Below are 15174 nucleotides of genomic sequence, written 5' to 3' on the forward strand. Positions count from 1 at the left end.
GTTTTCTCAGCAAAGATACTAGAGTAGTTTGTCATTTCCTTCTCCAACTCTTTTAATAAACGAGGAAACTGAGGCAAACAGGGTTAAGTGACTTGCCCAAGGTCAAATAGCTAGTAGGTATCTGAGGGAAGATTTGAACTCATGTCTTCCAAATTCCAAGCCCAGCACTCTATCTGCTTCATCACTTAATTCACATCTGAGGAAAGCAAGGCCCAAGGAAGTCTTATATAAGGTAAATAGCTCAGCCAGGATTTAAATCTAGGTCTTCTGATTCTGAATCTAGTGTTCTTTTTCTTATACTATGACACCAAGGTCATCTACCATATCCTAGATAAGCCAGTCTTCTTGACTTTTCTTCTACCATTGGACTTAGATGATTTAGGAAGAGAGAGTGAGACTGATGACTTGGTGCAATTCAGCCTCATTTAAATCCAAAAGCAAGTCAAGACATCACTTGGGATGTTATGGTTCTCTGAAAATGAAGGACGACAACAAACAGCAAAAACATGATGGTTCATCATAGCATTATGAGACGTTCTTTCTTCTGGTTCTCTTGGGTGTCTCCAGATGAGCCATGGTGAACTCCCTCTTCCTTCTATCATATCTGAGATTACCCAGAAACCATCCTGGTTATATGCCTTCCCTGTCCTTTTCCATTTTGCTTTGGAGGCTTTCATTCCAACTCCAGTATGAGGAGACCACTGGGCTGTCTTAGCTTAGATATGCCATTTCTGATCCCACTACAAAACTTTTGGACCTTGCACTTGTTTCTTCTTCTGGATTTCTTATATGCCTCCAATTAATCCATGAGGCTTCCCTTTGGGGACTTCTCTTTAATTAAAGGATCTTTACCTTTATTAGTCATAGACTTAAAACTGGTGAATCCTAAGGACTTTTCCTCAGAAGAATGCTTTTTAAATAGCGTAATTGTTGGGGGTGGAAGCTCAATTCCATGTGGACAGTCTTGGGCGGATAAAGGTGGGAACTTCTAAATCTTAGAGTTCTCATGAGGCCTCCCAGATAACAACAGGGAATCGAGGAGTGAGACCGAGCAATCTCGTGTATTTCCGCCTCTTCCCGTGAGAAACGTGATGGGAGGAGCATCCCCCTCGAGACTGTCCCAGATCTGGGCACACCTATTGTTATCTAATAGGCACGGTATTCAGGTGCAAACTATGCGGCCAGAGAGCTTAATTAGGATCAGGAAAGCCTGAAGGCGCTCTTAGCTCGGGAAGGGTCGTTACAGGACAGAAGGCTCCGTTTTTCCTCTCTTTGCTCTCCCCTCCCCCTCTCTCCCCACTTACACTTCTACTTCCAATCTCTTATTATAAGATCTTTGCCTCCTTGGGAGATTCCTCGCTCCCTCCTAAGGAAGAATTCCCCCTGCACTTGTAACCAGGACCCTGAATAAAAGCTTAACCCTTGTTCAACTCCGGAAAGTCTCTTCTCTCACACGTTTATCTGGTTCGGCCAACCGAAGACCTGTGATAGAGGTAAGGTAAGACTCGGGTAGCCCTCAGGCCTCTAGGCCTGGCACGTAATAACTTTCAGTTAAAAGGTAGTGAGAAAAAAGATCTATTTTTTCCCATTTAAGTTCATCGTCTCCTCTAAAATTTAGACCTCAGGTTAAAAACTTAAAAATAGTGAATAAAGTTTTCTATTGGTCTCTGCTCAGCTAATTCTTCTTGGAAGCCATTTTATTCCCAACAACACTTGGTGAGTATGATGTATCATAAGGTACAAGGAGGTGGACATATATGGGGGGTGGTGGAATTATATTATGTACATATTTTGGGACTGCTCAATAAAACTCTATGTATAGGTCTTTCATTGTTTATTGTTCTTTTAAGATGTGTGATTACATTGTACAGGGAGCTTTTCTGTTATTGTTTTAAATCATTGAAGTGCCACACCCATGCTCGTGCTGCAATTTATAGACTTAGGAAGGTGCCAGAGGTGCTAAGAGATTAAGTGTCTTGCTTAGTGTCTCACAGTCAGTGTGAAAGGTGAGATTTCAACTTAGATCTTACTCCATCTGAGCTCTTTAACCAATATGCAGCTTTGGATAAAATTAATTTACAATAAATTTTGCAGTTTCTAATTATAATGTTAAATTCAAACAGTGTAAGAAAAATTTAAAAACTGTGTCAATTTGGTTACCAAGGTTTTCCTCTCCATATGCTTTCATTTTTGCCCCTTCCTTTTTTTTTTAAGTTTCAGAAAGGGAGAGAGATATAGCTCATCCTTTGAAAGAACTGAAAGTTACACACACACACACACACACACACACACACACACACACACCTATCTATCTATCTATCTCTATCTATAGATCTATTTATCCATCTATCTGGACTTAGTTTCATTTCTCTGTGTTGAGACCAGCAATTTCTCTGGTAAAACATTGAAAAAATTCTCTCTATTTCTCCCATCTGGGCCTCAGTTTCCTTTTTAGAAAAACGAGAGTATTTGAAAAGATGATCACTAAGATCCCTATCCAACTCTAATATTATAGGATTTTAAATTCTCCATAAGGAGGTAAGAAGGCTCAGTAGACAAAGATCTGGCCTCACAGTCCAGAAGACCTGGGTTTAACTCTCTTTTTGGATATATCCCACATCTTTGGTTTATGGGAAGTCACTTAATCTCTGTATTCCAGTCAGATCTTAATAATCCAAGTTGTAGAGAAGATACCAATCTTTATCTGTAGAGCTATGTCCACAACAGAACCTTCCTACATTTAGGAAATCACGACTCTGATTTTTAAAAAATTAGGTTTGCTGGCTCTCTGTAACAGGTACTTTTTTGGGGGGGGGGGGTTGGGGAGGGAATGGAGAAGTATGTTGTCCCCCATAACCAAATCAAACAAACTGGAAGAAAGTCCAATATGCCTTCCCTCATAGTTGGGAGAGACCTTAGGGAAACCTAGTGCAATCTATGCCTAAACAAGTATTCCCTCTACATCACAGCTGACAAAAGATCATTCATCCTTTGCTTGAAGACTGCCAGTGAGATAGAGTCCATTGTTTCTCAAGGTAGCATGATCTTCTTTTGGATAGCTCCAATTATCAAAAAAATGGATTGTTTTCTATGACTTTTATCTTGTGTTTGCATGGAAATCTGCCTTTATGGTTAAATCCTGAGTCTCTTCTCTATCAACAAATCTCTGTGATGTTTTTTAACCTGATGTCTCTGATGCTGGCTAATTTGGTCAGTAGAAACCCAGCTTTAATGAAATCAGGGTCATGAGCTTTTAAAAACTGTGCCCAGTTCCATGCCTAGGACTTATTCCTTCATTCTTGGCCAATATTCTCACTTCTGGTCAACAATTTTACCAGTGTATGCATCAGGGCTTGCACAGAACATTAATGGCTGAAAAGCTCGGAAATACAGGTGAATATATTCTCACTGTTGGAAAAAAATTCAAAACAATTCTCTTCCTAATGGCAAATCTTAAGTGCTATCTTTATACATAAAAAAAACCCCAGTATCTTTTTATTACCCTGTTACAGAGAGCGGAAGGATGTAGGAAGAGCAGAGAGGTAGGGAAGATGACATTTGGGAACAGGAGGGAAACAAGGCAGAGCTTATGGCCTGAATGCAACTTTTGCAACCTAATGAATTCTGAAAACTATTTTCAAGGCTCCTTAAACTTTAATTAATTTCCCAGAGATTAGAAGATGGCCCAGACTTTGGGCTGAAATATTTCTTCCCTGAATTAATTACCCAGGTAATTGCTTAATTCTCTAATTCACTTTGCTAGTGGAGACAGCTGGTAAGTTCTTGGAGTGAAATGACTAGTCATCTGAATTCTAGCCCTTGAAAAGTGACAATTATATTCAAAGATACGTCCAGGGAAAGGGGAGGACATTAAAGTAATTATCTCAATGTGGATGATTAAAAAAATCAAACCTACTAAGCCTAATTTTCTGCCTACTTTAGGTAAAAGGTAATCTGATACTTGAGCTATCTTAATAAATTCTGGAATCCTCTTTGATTTGTAAGGTCCCATAAGAAGTTAATGTCCTTCTCCAACCTGTACATCATTACAAGACGAATCCTTCTAAAATAACATTTCAGTTTCATTACTGTTCTACTCAAAAAGCTTTTATGGTTCCCCACTCTCTATAGGACAACATCTAAACTCCTTGGTCTGGTATTCAGAGACCTCAAACTTTCTTCCTTGCCTACTAAACTTTCCAACCTTCTGAACACTGCTTTTCAACACATATCCTGTTCCATTCAGGCTGAGCTCCAAACACCTCCCCTGAGTTTCCTCTTCAATGACTTGTTCATGTCTAGAATGACTATACCCATGGAAATCTTTTCTGCCCTCCAAAATCCAGTCTGAGCCCCCTTCCTCCATCAAGTGTCTTTCTTCACTCATATTTTGTTAGTTTTCCATCTTCATTGCTTCTCAATCTATTAACATCTCTGGCATCAGTTCCCTTCTTTTTGTCCACATGGTCACCACCCTAGGCTAGACCCTCATTACCTCTCATCTAATGGGTTTTCCTAATACCAGTCTCTCCCCCTTTCTATCCATTTACATAGTTGCCAAAATATTCTTTTGAAAGCACAGATCACTACTCCTTTGTTCAAGCTTTCAGTGATTCTCTATTGAGACTAAAATAAAATATAAACTCCTCATCCTGGAATTTAAGATCTGCCACAATCTTAACACTACATGCCTTGACAGTGGTATTTCTGGAGGCAAAACCAAGATGGCAGAGTGAGGTGACCATTTCTGCAGAGTTCTCCTAACCCAACTCTCCAAACAGCTTAAAAAAATGTGTCAGATCAAATTCTGAGTGGGATAACAAAAAAAAGGAGTCACAGTCACTTTTCCAGAAAAATAGATCTATAGATTGGCTGGGAGCATGGGATAGTGGAAGTAGCACCAAATGTGGGGCATGGTGGCAGAAACAGTAGTGGCAGCTCCAAAAGCACTCCACATCTAAGGATAGTAAAGGAACTAAACACCTGGTCAGAAAGATGTTGCAGGGTGCCCCTCTACTATCACTAGGCATAGGACTGGGCACCATTTGACATCTCCTTAGTCCATTATTAAGTTCCAGGTTGCAGTTCCTGGGTGGAGAGGAACAGTTATGGTCTGCAGTTGTGATGGAGCAGAGATGTTACCTGGGTAAGGACTCAGAGCACAGATCAGGACAGGGGTGAGGAACCTTTGGCCTTGAGACGATATGTGGCCTTCTAGGTTCTTGGGTGTGACTTTTTGACTGATTCCATGTTTTACAGAACAAATTCTTTTATTAAAGGGATTTGGTGGGTGAAGTTTGGACCCAGTGAAAGGGCTGAACTTGAGGACCTAGAGGGCCACATGTAGTCTGGAGGGTGCAGGTTCCCCACCCCTGGATCAGGAAAATAATGACCCAAGTCACATCATCTTGGAAGCACTGAAAGCCTATAGACCTCCAGTTCTAGCCACAGAAGTTCAGGTCCCAACCCTCAGAGGTGATCAGAGTCTATCTCTAACATAAATTCCAAAATTAAGAAATAAACTGGAAAACGGGCAAGCAATAGCAATCAAGACAGAGAAGCTCAAGACACAAAATGAAGACAGAGAAAACACCCACAAGCAAAGCCTCAAAGTAAAATGCAGATTGGACACAAGTGCCATAAGAATTCTAGTCAATCTTATTTCAAATTTCAGTGCAAAATCTTCATCTTTTGTAATTCAAGCTTTTCCATGACCTCTAAGAAACTTCTAGTACCCTCCCTCCTAAACTACCCTGAATTTAATTTGTTGTCTTTATATTTATTCAATACATACTTATACATGTGCTTGTTGTCTCCCACATTAGAATATAAGATCTGTCTGAGTAGAGATTTTTTGTCGTTTATACTCCCAGAATGTCTGTTACTTGGTAGGTACTAAATAAATGTTTGCTGATTATCTAAAACTTGGTGAATTAGGGAGTATGCACATACTCAGGAGCAAGTTACCTATCTCACATGATAATCTGGGTACCAACTTAATTTCTGTATAGTCTTGAACATTCCAATATGTGTTTTCACTTGAAAATCTAAGTTCTCGGAGAAACACCACTACTGTATCATTGCACTGAAATCCTCTCAGGGTCCTCAGTACAATCATATTGTGGGAGAATGCAAGTCCTTACCCATGTCCTTGATTCCTCAATACCCACCAATGTGTTTCCATTTACATAAACCAATAACTCACACAAGGACTATTTTGGATCTTAAACATAGCCATTTACTAAGAAATGTGATAAAAGAAATAACATAGCAAATACTCAGCAATTAAAGAAAATGCCGTTACGGCAAATTCATAAAAATGCAAAAATAGACCTAATTCAATCATATTTTGTGAGGCAGACCAGTCTGATAGAAATCTGATAGCAAATGAATATAAAGGATGAAAACCTATGTGTTTTATGTAAACCACATCTCTCAGCTACAGCATTTGATTTCATTTGCCCATTCAGGAATATCAGAGGGTCAGCTAGAAGATAGAAGTGGTATAGAAGACAGATAAGATATATAGCAGGATGAATGGGAGGTAATCAATAGAAAGAAGGCATTATCATTAAGGAAAGTCAGGAAAGACTTTTTTTTGTTGTTTGTTTGTTTTTGGAACATAGATAGGAACTGGGGCTTGAAGGAATCTGGGAAAACCAGGAAGTAAAGATGAGGAGGGAGATAATTCCATAAAAGAAGGAAAAATAGGGAAAGTGCACAGAATCAGATGGAGTGTCCTGTGTGAAGAACAGAAAGGAATGTCCCTGGATCACAGAGTATGTAGGCGTGAATAAGGAGTAAGAAGACTCAAAAGGTAAGAAGGGACCATATTGTAAAGGGATTTTTGTATTTGATCCTGGAGGTCATAGGGGGTCACTAGGGTTCAATGGCCATGCCTCATGCATGCATGAAATACTCTCCCTTTACATCTCCTCTTCCTAACTTCCCTGCTTCCTTCAAATCCCAGCTAAAATCCTACCTTCTATAGGAAGTCTTTACCAATCTCTCTTAATTCTACTACTTTCCTTGTTTCATATTTCCAATGTAACCTGCATATAGCTTATTTGTATGGTTAGTTTTATGTTGTCTCCCCAACTGGATTGGGATCTCTTTGAGAGCAGGGATTATCTTTTATCTCTCTTTATATCCCTAGTGCTTATCATGATATCTGGTATATAGTAGCTGCTAAATAAATGTTTTTGACTGAATGAATGGGGGGGTGGTGGGACAGACCTGTGCTTTAAGATGATTAATTTGACAGAGTAGTGAATAGAGTGCTAGATTTGGAGTCAGGAAGACTTTGAGTTCAAATTCTGCCTCAGATATTCTATAACTATGTGACTCTGGGTAAATCACGTAACTGATCAAGCTTCTGTGTCTTCATCTGTAAAATGGGGATAATAATAACACCTGCCTCACCAGGTTTTTGTGGAATCACATGAGATTTGCAAGTGTTTTGTAAATCTTACAGCTATTTAACACAGCTTACTTTTAAGTTTGATAGTTATTATTAACATACTTTTCTTAAATTTGGGCCATTAATAAAATGATAATTGAAACCCCAATTTGTAGCATTTGCTGACATCATAGGTATAACCAATCACGCTGAAAATATAACAATCAGTAACTGCAAGTCAGTTTAAGCTGGCTCCAGCATATACTTGGCCTTACACAAAGTTTGATAGTCATTAATTAAGAAACATTTTTTAAAGTGTGTACTAATGTGTCAGGCACTTTGCTAGGTACTAGGAATGAGAAGAGAAAGAACATTTTTTGCTCTTAAACAGCTTACATTCTATAAAAAGAGACAAAATGGCATATAAAAGGTATATGCATGATATATACAAAATGAATATGAGGTAGCAGTGGGGAGATAAGGAAAAGGTTCACATAGATGTTGGCGCATGATCTGAGTCTCAATGGAAACTAGGAATTCTAAGAGGTTGGTTAAGTGAATGGGATTTAATAACAGGGCTTAGTAGGGAACCAAATAGCCTCACTCTCAAGGAATACTGGGAATTGGAACCAGAGTATCATGTATTGTATATGGTATTTAAGAGCTAAGAAAAGATAGAGAAAAATTTCAATGCTTGATCTGACTGTGTTGATGGCTATACTCTCTAAAGATATTTAAGAACTAACAGAGAGTAGAGGACAATTGCAATACTTGGTTTGACTGTCTCAAAAATGTCTACATTTTACATGAGGTGCTTAATCACCATGAAATACAACAACAATGAAGCTGATCATGTCAGAATGAGGCTATTTGGCACTCCTTGTGCCAAATATGTGTCTCAATCTACTAAGGTCCTTATAGAAGTACTTTTCTTTTTCTGGGATTACCCTTCTAGGTTTTAAAGCATTTGGTGTTGTTCAGTCATTTTCAGTGGTGTCTGATCCCATTTTGTGTTTTCTTGGCAAATATATTGGAGTGATTTGCCATTTCCTCCACCAGCTCATTTTATAGATGAGAAAACTGAGGCAAATAGAATTAAGTGATTTTCCCAGGGGCATACGGTTATTAAGTGCCTGAGGTGATATTTAAATTCAGATCTTCCTGATTCCATGCCTAGCACTTTAACCACTGTGCCACCTCGTTGAACCTTTAAAGCACATTAAAAGGTGACAATTTACTAAAACTTCCTGGTGCTGGGCAAAATTTTGCTTTAAAAATTGGTAAGTAAAGCAGAGCAGAGATCCTTAAAACATAGTAAGAGAAGAACAGCATAGTAGTTTGGAACAAGTAGGATATGGAATGTTCTTGAGGAGGGGCAGGACACAGAGCTATTTGAAATATTTTATCTCATTTAATAAATAAATTTATTAAATAAATAAGCATGCAGAGTATTATGTCTCCATAAAAATAATGTGTATATGTATGTGTCATATATAATGTTATTTTACAAATGTTAGTAGATATTATAATAAAATTTGGATTCATTGAAAATAATCCTGATTTCTTAGGATTCTGCTGTCATCATTCATTTTCTTAATCATTGGATATTAATAGCACAGCTACTATTACGTGGAGGTGGGGAAAAATCTTTTGATTTTTACCAAAGGGAGCTCATTCTCTAAAGGGAATCAGTAAGCCAAAGAATGAATGCTAGTACACGGTGGCCCTCTGTGAGCCATGTTGGGAAGGAATTCTGCATGCAAGAAGAGGTTAGACTCTTCTACCTCTAATAGCTTTCCAAGTGTTGAACTTCTATAATTCTGTAGAACTAATCAGCTCCAAATGGAGGTACATATTAAAAAATGAAGAATATTAGCAAATATTTAAGGATATAAAAAGATGTAAAGTAAGCTGAGCGTGAAGTATGCTATGCATATTAATATATCAATAAAAATGTTCATAAAATCAGACAGCATGATGTAATAGAAAGTCTGCTTGATTGGGAGTTAAAGAACCTGGGTTCAAACATTGTCTCTGCTTCTTCATGTTTTGGGGTCTAAGTTGCCTCATTGTAGAATGAAGAGGTTGACTTAGATCAGGGGTGGGGAACCTATGGCCTCAAGGCCTTCAATGTCACCTTTTGACTGAATCCAAACTTCAGAGTTCTGTGAAGGGCTGCACAGGAGAACCTAGAGGACCACATGTGGCCTCAAGGCTACAGGGTTGCCACCCCTGAACTAGAAGACTTTATACTATTTTCTAGGTTCAAATCTACAGTCATATTAAAGACAGGTAGGTATTGTACTGGATAAAGTACCATGTTTAGAATTCAGCCTTAGATGTTCAATAATTGTGTGATCTAGACAAGTGACTTAACCCCTCTGCTGGAGAGGTGGCTGTAACACCCGCAAATTCTTAGTTCAGGCTTTATTTCAGCCTTAATTTTGTGAGTCTTTGAATGAAGGAGGTTTACATTGCCCAGACACAACAAGGAGATGTGCCATGCATAGAGCAGCTTTTAGCTTCTCTGGAAACAATCCCATGCATCTCCATGTAGAAATTTTGTTTGGTCAGTAAGTGTATTAGCAAGCACCCTAGCACATCCAAGATGTCCTGTTAGCATAGGTTCTTTGATTTGCTTTATAAAGGAAAGACAGCTTCAAAGGGGTTAACAATCCTTCTTTAATTAAACACATGTAAGTCATTCACTAGTTCAGAGGAAAGATTAACACCCTGAACATGGAGGAAATGCAAACAGAGAAAATACAAGCAGAGATGTTAGCCCCAAGATTCAACAGACAGGGCTCTTACTGTCTGAACAAAGCAGTACAACCACTTGCATACACCAAGGGATGGGAGAGCACAAATCCTTACAATTGGCTACTCCTATTCAGGGAATCAAAAGGTCCTTCTCGTATGTGAACCTCTAAAGCAAAATACCAACCTCCCAAGATATATAGCAAAGACACAGCCCCTGATTGGCTCAGAATCAGTAGGCAGAAACCTAAGTGACTCAACAGAGCTGTGAATCATCAGGGTTCAAAGGAGATCAATCCTTCAGATGCTTTCAATGAGCCTGGGAAGCTGAATTCCAAAAAGAAAACAATAAAAGTCCCATTTTGCTTGCTCTTACAGTAAGTCAGCAGAACATGGCAACTCCCTAGCCTTAGGCACCCACCAAGTTGGAGAGTCTCCAACATAGGTCAGGGAAGCTGGGGTCAATTGGGTTGCATGGGAGGAGGAAGTCAGGGAAGATGAATAAGGAAAATGCTAGCTTTATCATAAGCCTCTGTGCCTTACTTTCTCAACTGTGTCTGTCATGTAAAAGACCCTTAATAAATGTTTGTTTCCTTCTTCTTTCCTATAACTACTTACAGGATTTATGATTTTTTAAGCATAGAGAGCTTATAGGGTGTCTCCTTCCATCACTGTGTATCTCAACCCATTTAGAACTACATACATTTGGTTCAATCAATAAGCATTTATTAATTACCTGCCCTATTGCTGACACTATCCTAAGTGCTAGAAATTCATTGGTAGAAATAAAAATGTGCTGTCTTCAAGATGCTTATATTATACTAGAGGCTAAGTGCTAGAGAGGTGCCTATACCACATAGAGTGTAAGTGACTTAGTAAGGGTCTCATAGCTAGTAAGCATCAGTGGGGGGACAGTGGGGTCTTCCTGATTTCTGACTTCATGTTCAATAATAGAACATACTGCTCCTCTCCCCTTCCTTTCTTCCTTCCTTCCTTCCTTCCTTCCTTCCTTCCTTCCTTCCTTCCTTCCTTCCTTCCTTCCTTCCTTCCTTCTTTCCTTCCTTCCTTCTTTCCTTCCTTCCTTCTCTCTCTCTTTCTCTCTCTCTCTCCTTCACTACCTCTCTTCCTCCCTCTCTCCCTTCTTCACTTCCCCCCCCCCCCGTAACCTCCCTCTATGTATATACACATATAAGATAATATACAATATAGAGGATATAACGTTGATAAGTTATTATTTTTATATTAAAATGTTTTATTATAGTTTTAAATATATATTAAATTTTTATTAGGTAAATTTTAATTCTTGATAATAACTATTTTTAACAATGCTAACAAGGATTCAGTTTGTACCAGATATGCTTAATTTATTTTTCTTATCACTTTTTCTGTTGGTTCTGCTATGATGAAAGTGTGATATCTAACTTTTATTTGGAGTTCACATGTATTTTATCTCTGTTTTAAAATTAGCCCATTTTTTCACAGCACTGATGAAATTGGAGAGTTGGAAGTTATCTGATTGATGAGCAATAAAAATGTTGTAGAGCAGCATAAAACAGAAGAAAAACAAAGCATTTTGCCAACAATATAGGGCAGCTTCAGTGTAATCTTTCCTCCTTCTGATCAGTATCATCATCATCATCTAGAACAATGTGGATTGTTTTACCTTGAGTTTTAGTAAATACAGTTTTGGCTATTGAGATTTCTAGCTCCAGTAATTAGACAAGGATCAAATAGTCAATGTGTTTATTGTGCCTAATGGCAATCTACACACACACACACACACACACACACACACACACACGTCTATAATGCATATATAATATGTAATATATGATGTATAACATGATATATAATATATCATGCTATATCTATCTGTAGTTGTCACTTTCCATTTATACTCCCTCAGCCAAGTAGAACCCTCCTTTTCAATGAAGTATTGCCAAAGAAAGAAAATAAATGCATTGACTGTCTCTCATAGTGTATGCCTCATTCCATACCTATAGTCTATTACTCTCCTGCCAATAGATGGGAGGCATGCATTATGTTACAATTGGTTCCTGTCAAGTGACATTTAGAGCAACTCTAAATTTTCTGAATTTTGATTGGGTGAAGGGAGAGTGAGTAATTTTGAAATGTGGCTTTCTGGCCACATATGCCCCTTTTTCCAATTAGAAGAAAGGAAAAGAACACATGATCAAAGAATTTAGAGCTGGAAGGAATATGAATGATGATCCAGTCAAAAGTCTTCTTTTTAAAGATGAGGACGTTGAGATTTCAGAGCTCTGAAATGCTCCGAACACAATTTTACAGGCAGTATATATCAAAAATCAGGATTCAATTTAGGTTTTCTTACTCCAAATCTAGTTCTTGTTGGTTGACACAAACACAGTCTTCTTGGAGTATTTTCCTTTATTCTTTCTATTTATTTTTTTTGTCGGTAGTTGCATCCCCTCTAGCCCAACTCCCTCTTCCATTGGCAGTTTGGCTCCCTAGAGAATGACCATGTCTGTCCTGAGGGTTCTAGAGGAATTCATAAGACACTGGCATTGTGTAGTGCTGGTGCTAAGAAGTCCCCATATAGTGTGCTCTTGATTATTAGTCAGACTGCTTTCAGAAAAGATATTTACTGAAAAGTTATTCCAAAGAATGTTATAGATAGTTATATTTTCGTCAAACTGGAGTGTACCTTCTCCCCTTGCACTCACTTTCACCCTGGAGAGAATGGGCTCAAATGTATTAAATGGTAGTGAACCTGAAATGTATGTGGCTCACAGGTCCTGGTTACTGGAAATATTTTTCTCTCTTTCTGGAATCTTTATGATATTTCTAAGAAAAAAGTATAGCTCTTGTCTTCAACAGTTGGTATTCTTGTGGAATCCTGAAGCTTCTTTCCCTTCCTGTATCATCTGTCTTTGGTGTGACTCTCATCTCTCAAAGAAGACACTGTGATCAGTCACTGCTGTTTGGCGTATCTTGCTTTGTTGTTTTTCAGTTGTTTCTTAGTCATGTCCAACTTGTTGTGACCCCATCTGGGGTTTTCTTGGCAAAGATATGGGAGTGCATTGTTATTTCCTTCTTCAGCTCCTTTTACAGATGAGGAAACTGAGGCAAACGAGGATAAGTGACTCGCCCAGGATCACACAGACAGTAAATGTCTGAGGCCAAATTTGAATTCAGGAAGATGACTCCAGGGCTGGTTGTCTCTGTGTACTGTGCCACCTAGCTGCTGTGGTACACTGCTAATGACTCTATTTCACCATACCAGTGATGCTATTGGGTCTCTTATGTTTTCTCACCTTTTAAAGGCTACAAGTTGTCAACTGATCGGTCAGTGGGAGGTAGAAAATTCTACTCTCTCCTTCTCAACCACAAAAGCAATTGTTTTTCAGTAGTCCTTCATTGATAGGTCTAATCACTGCTCAAATAGCCTAACAAACAAAAAACCAAAACCAAACATCCCCTCAAAAACCCCCACACAAAGCCCCTAAGACCCCAACAAACTGATTCTGAACTTACTGGCTGTATTATACCTAAGTCCAGTGGTGTCTGACGTTTTAGATGATACCAAGACTTTTCTAGTGTGGTGTAACCATCAGTCTTCATCTAATGATCGAAGTACTTCACTCCAAAGCTGATGAAGGATTCATTGGCACCTAGTTTACACTTTTCTTAATGAATGGCTGAATTAATTACTCTGTCTGGACCTGCAGTGATTGCATTAATTGGGGTGAAGTTTCAGGAAAAGAGCAAGAGAAAAAGACTGTAAGCTTGTTTTAAATAGTTAACTTTTACATTATTTGCAAAGAGCTTTATATATTTTCTCACTTGATGTGCATTACAACCTTGTTAAGTATTATCACGCTATTACACAGATGAGGAAACTGAGGTTCTGGGGGTTAGAATGACTTGTTCAGGGTTACATGACCAGTTAGTGTTAGAAGTAGGATTCAAACTCACATCCTTTTGGTTCCAAGTTAGGTGTGGCTCCCCTACACTACATTGCTTTTATAGCAATGTTAAATGGAGTAGAGGAAACTACATGAAGAAAGAAAGTCAGATTTCAACTGAGAGGATTTGGATAGGTAATAAGTTGTTACTTCAGAGCTCTTTAGGATGGCTAAAAAGGCAACAAGGACAGCTAGGTGACCTAGAACATCAGGCCTTTAGTCAAGAAGACCTGAGTTTAAATCTGGCCTCGGGCATATACTAACTATGTGACCCTGGACAAGTCACAGAGCCCCATTTGCTTCAGTTTACTCATCTGTAAAATGCAGTGGAAAAGAGAATAGCAAACCACTCCAGTATCTCTGCTAAGAAGTGACCCCAGTGGGGGTCAGAAAGAGTCGGACACAACTGAAATTACTGAACCACAAAAACAAAAGCAGCAGCTAAGGACTCTTGACACCAAACCAAAGGCTGTAAACCTAAAACTTGTGGCAAGTAATCACAAAACAAGTTAAACTTAAAGCATTTGACCAAAAAAGAAGATTTTTCTCATGATGAGAAAATTAATTGCTTTGTCATTTAAAATGTAAGAGAAAAAATTTTTTGTCCATGAAGTAGAATTTTTAATTCAATTAAATAATTATTTATTAAGGACCTGCCGTATTCAAAGTAAATTGCAGTTAAAAGAAGCAGTCACAGAGAGAATTTGGTATTTAGAGGGAAAATACATTTAAATCCATCTCGACATTTTTCTGAGTATTTGCATTTATTTTAACAGGGCAGCTGAGTAGTGCAATGCATAGAGCCTGGAGTCATGAAAATCTGAGTTCAAATCCAGCCTCAGACACTTACTAGTGGGTGTGACTTTGGGTAAGTCACTTAACTCTTATTTGCCTTAATTCCTTATGTGAATACAGGGGCACATTGGAGAAGAAAATGGCAAGCCAATCCTTTATCTTTGCCAAGAAAATCCCATGGATAAGTCTATGGGGTCACGAAGAGTTAGACTGAATGAATGAATAACAATTTATTTTAGTCTGGTTCTAGAGTATGTCCCCTTGAAGTACCTAAAT

This window comes from Notamacropus eugenii, chromosome 1 (assembly GCF_028372415.1).
Source record: "Notamacropus eugenii isolate mMacEug1 chromosome 1, mMacEug1.pri_v2, whole genome shotgun sequence".
NCBI lineage: Eukaryota > Metazoa > Chordata > Mammalia > Diprotodontia > Macropodidae > Notamacropus > Notamacropus eugenii.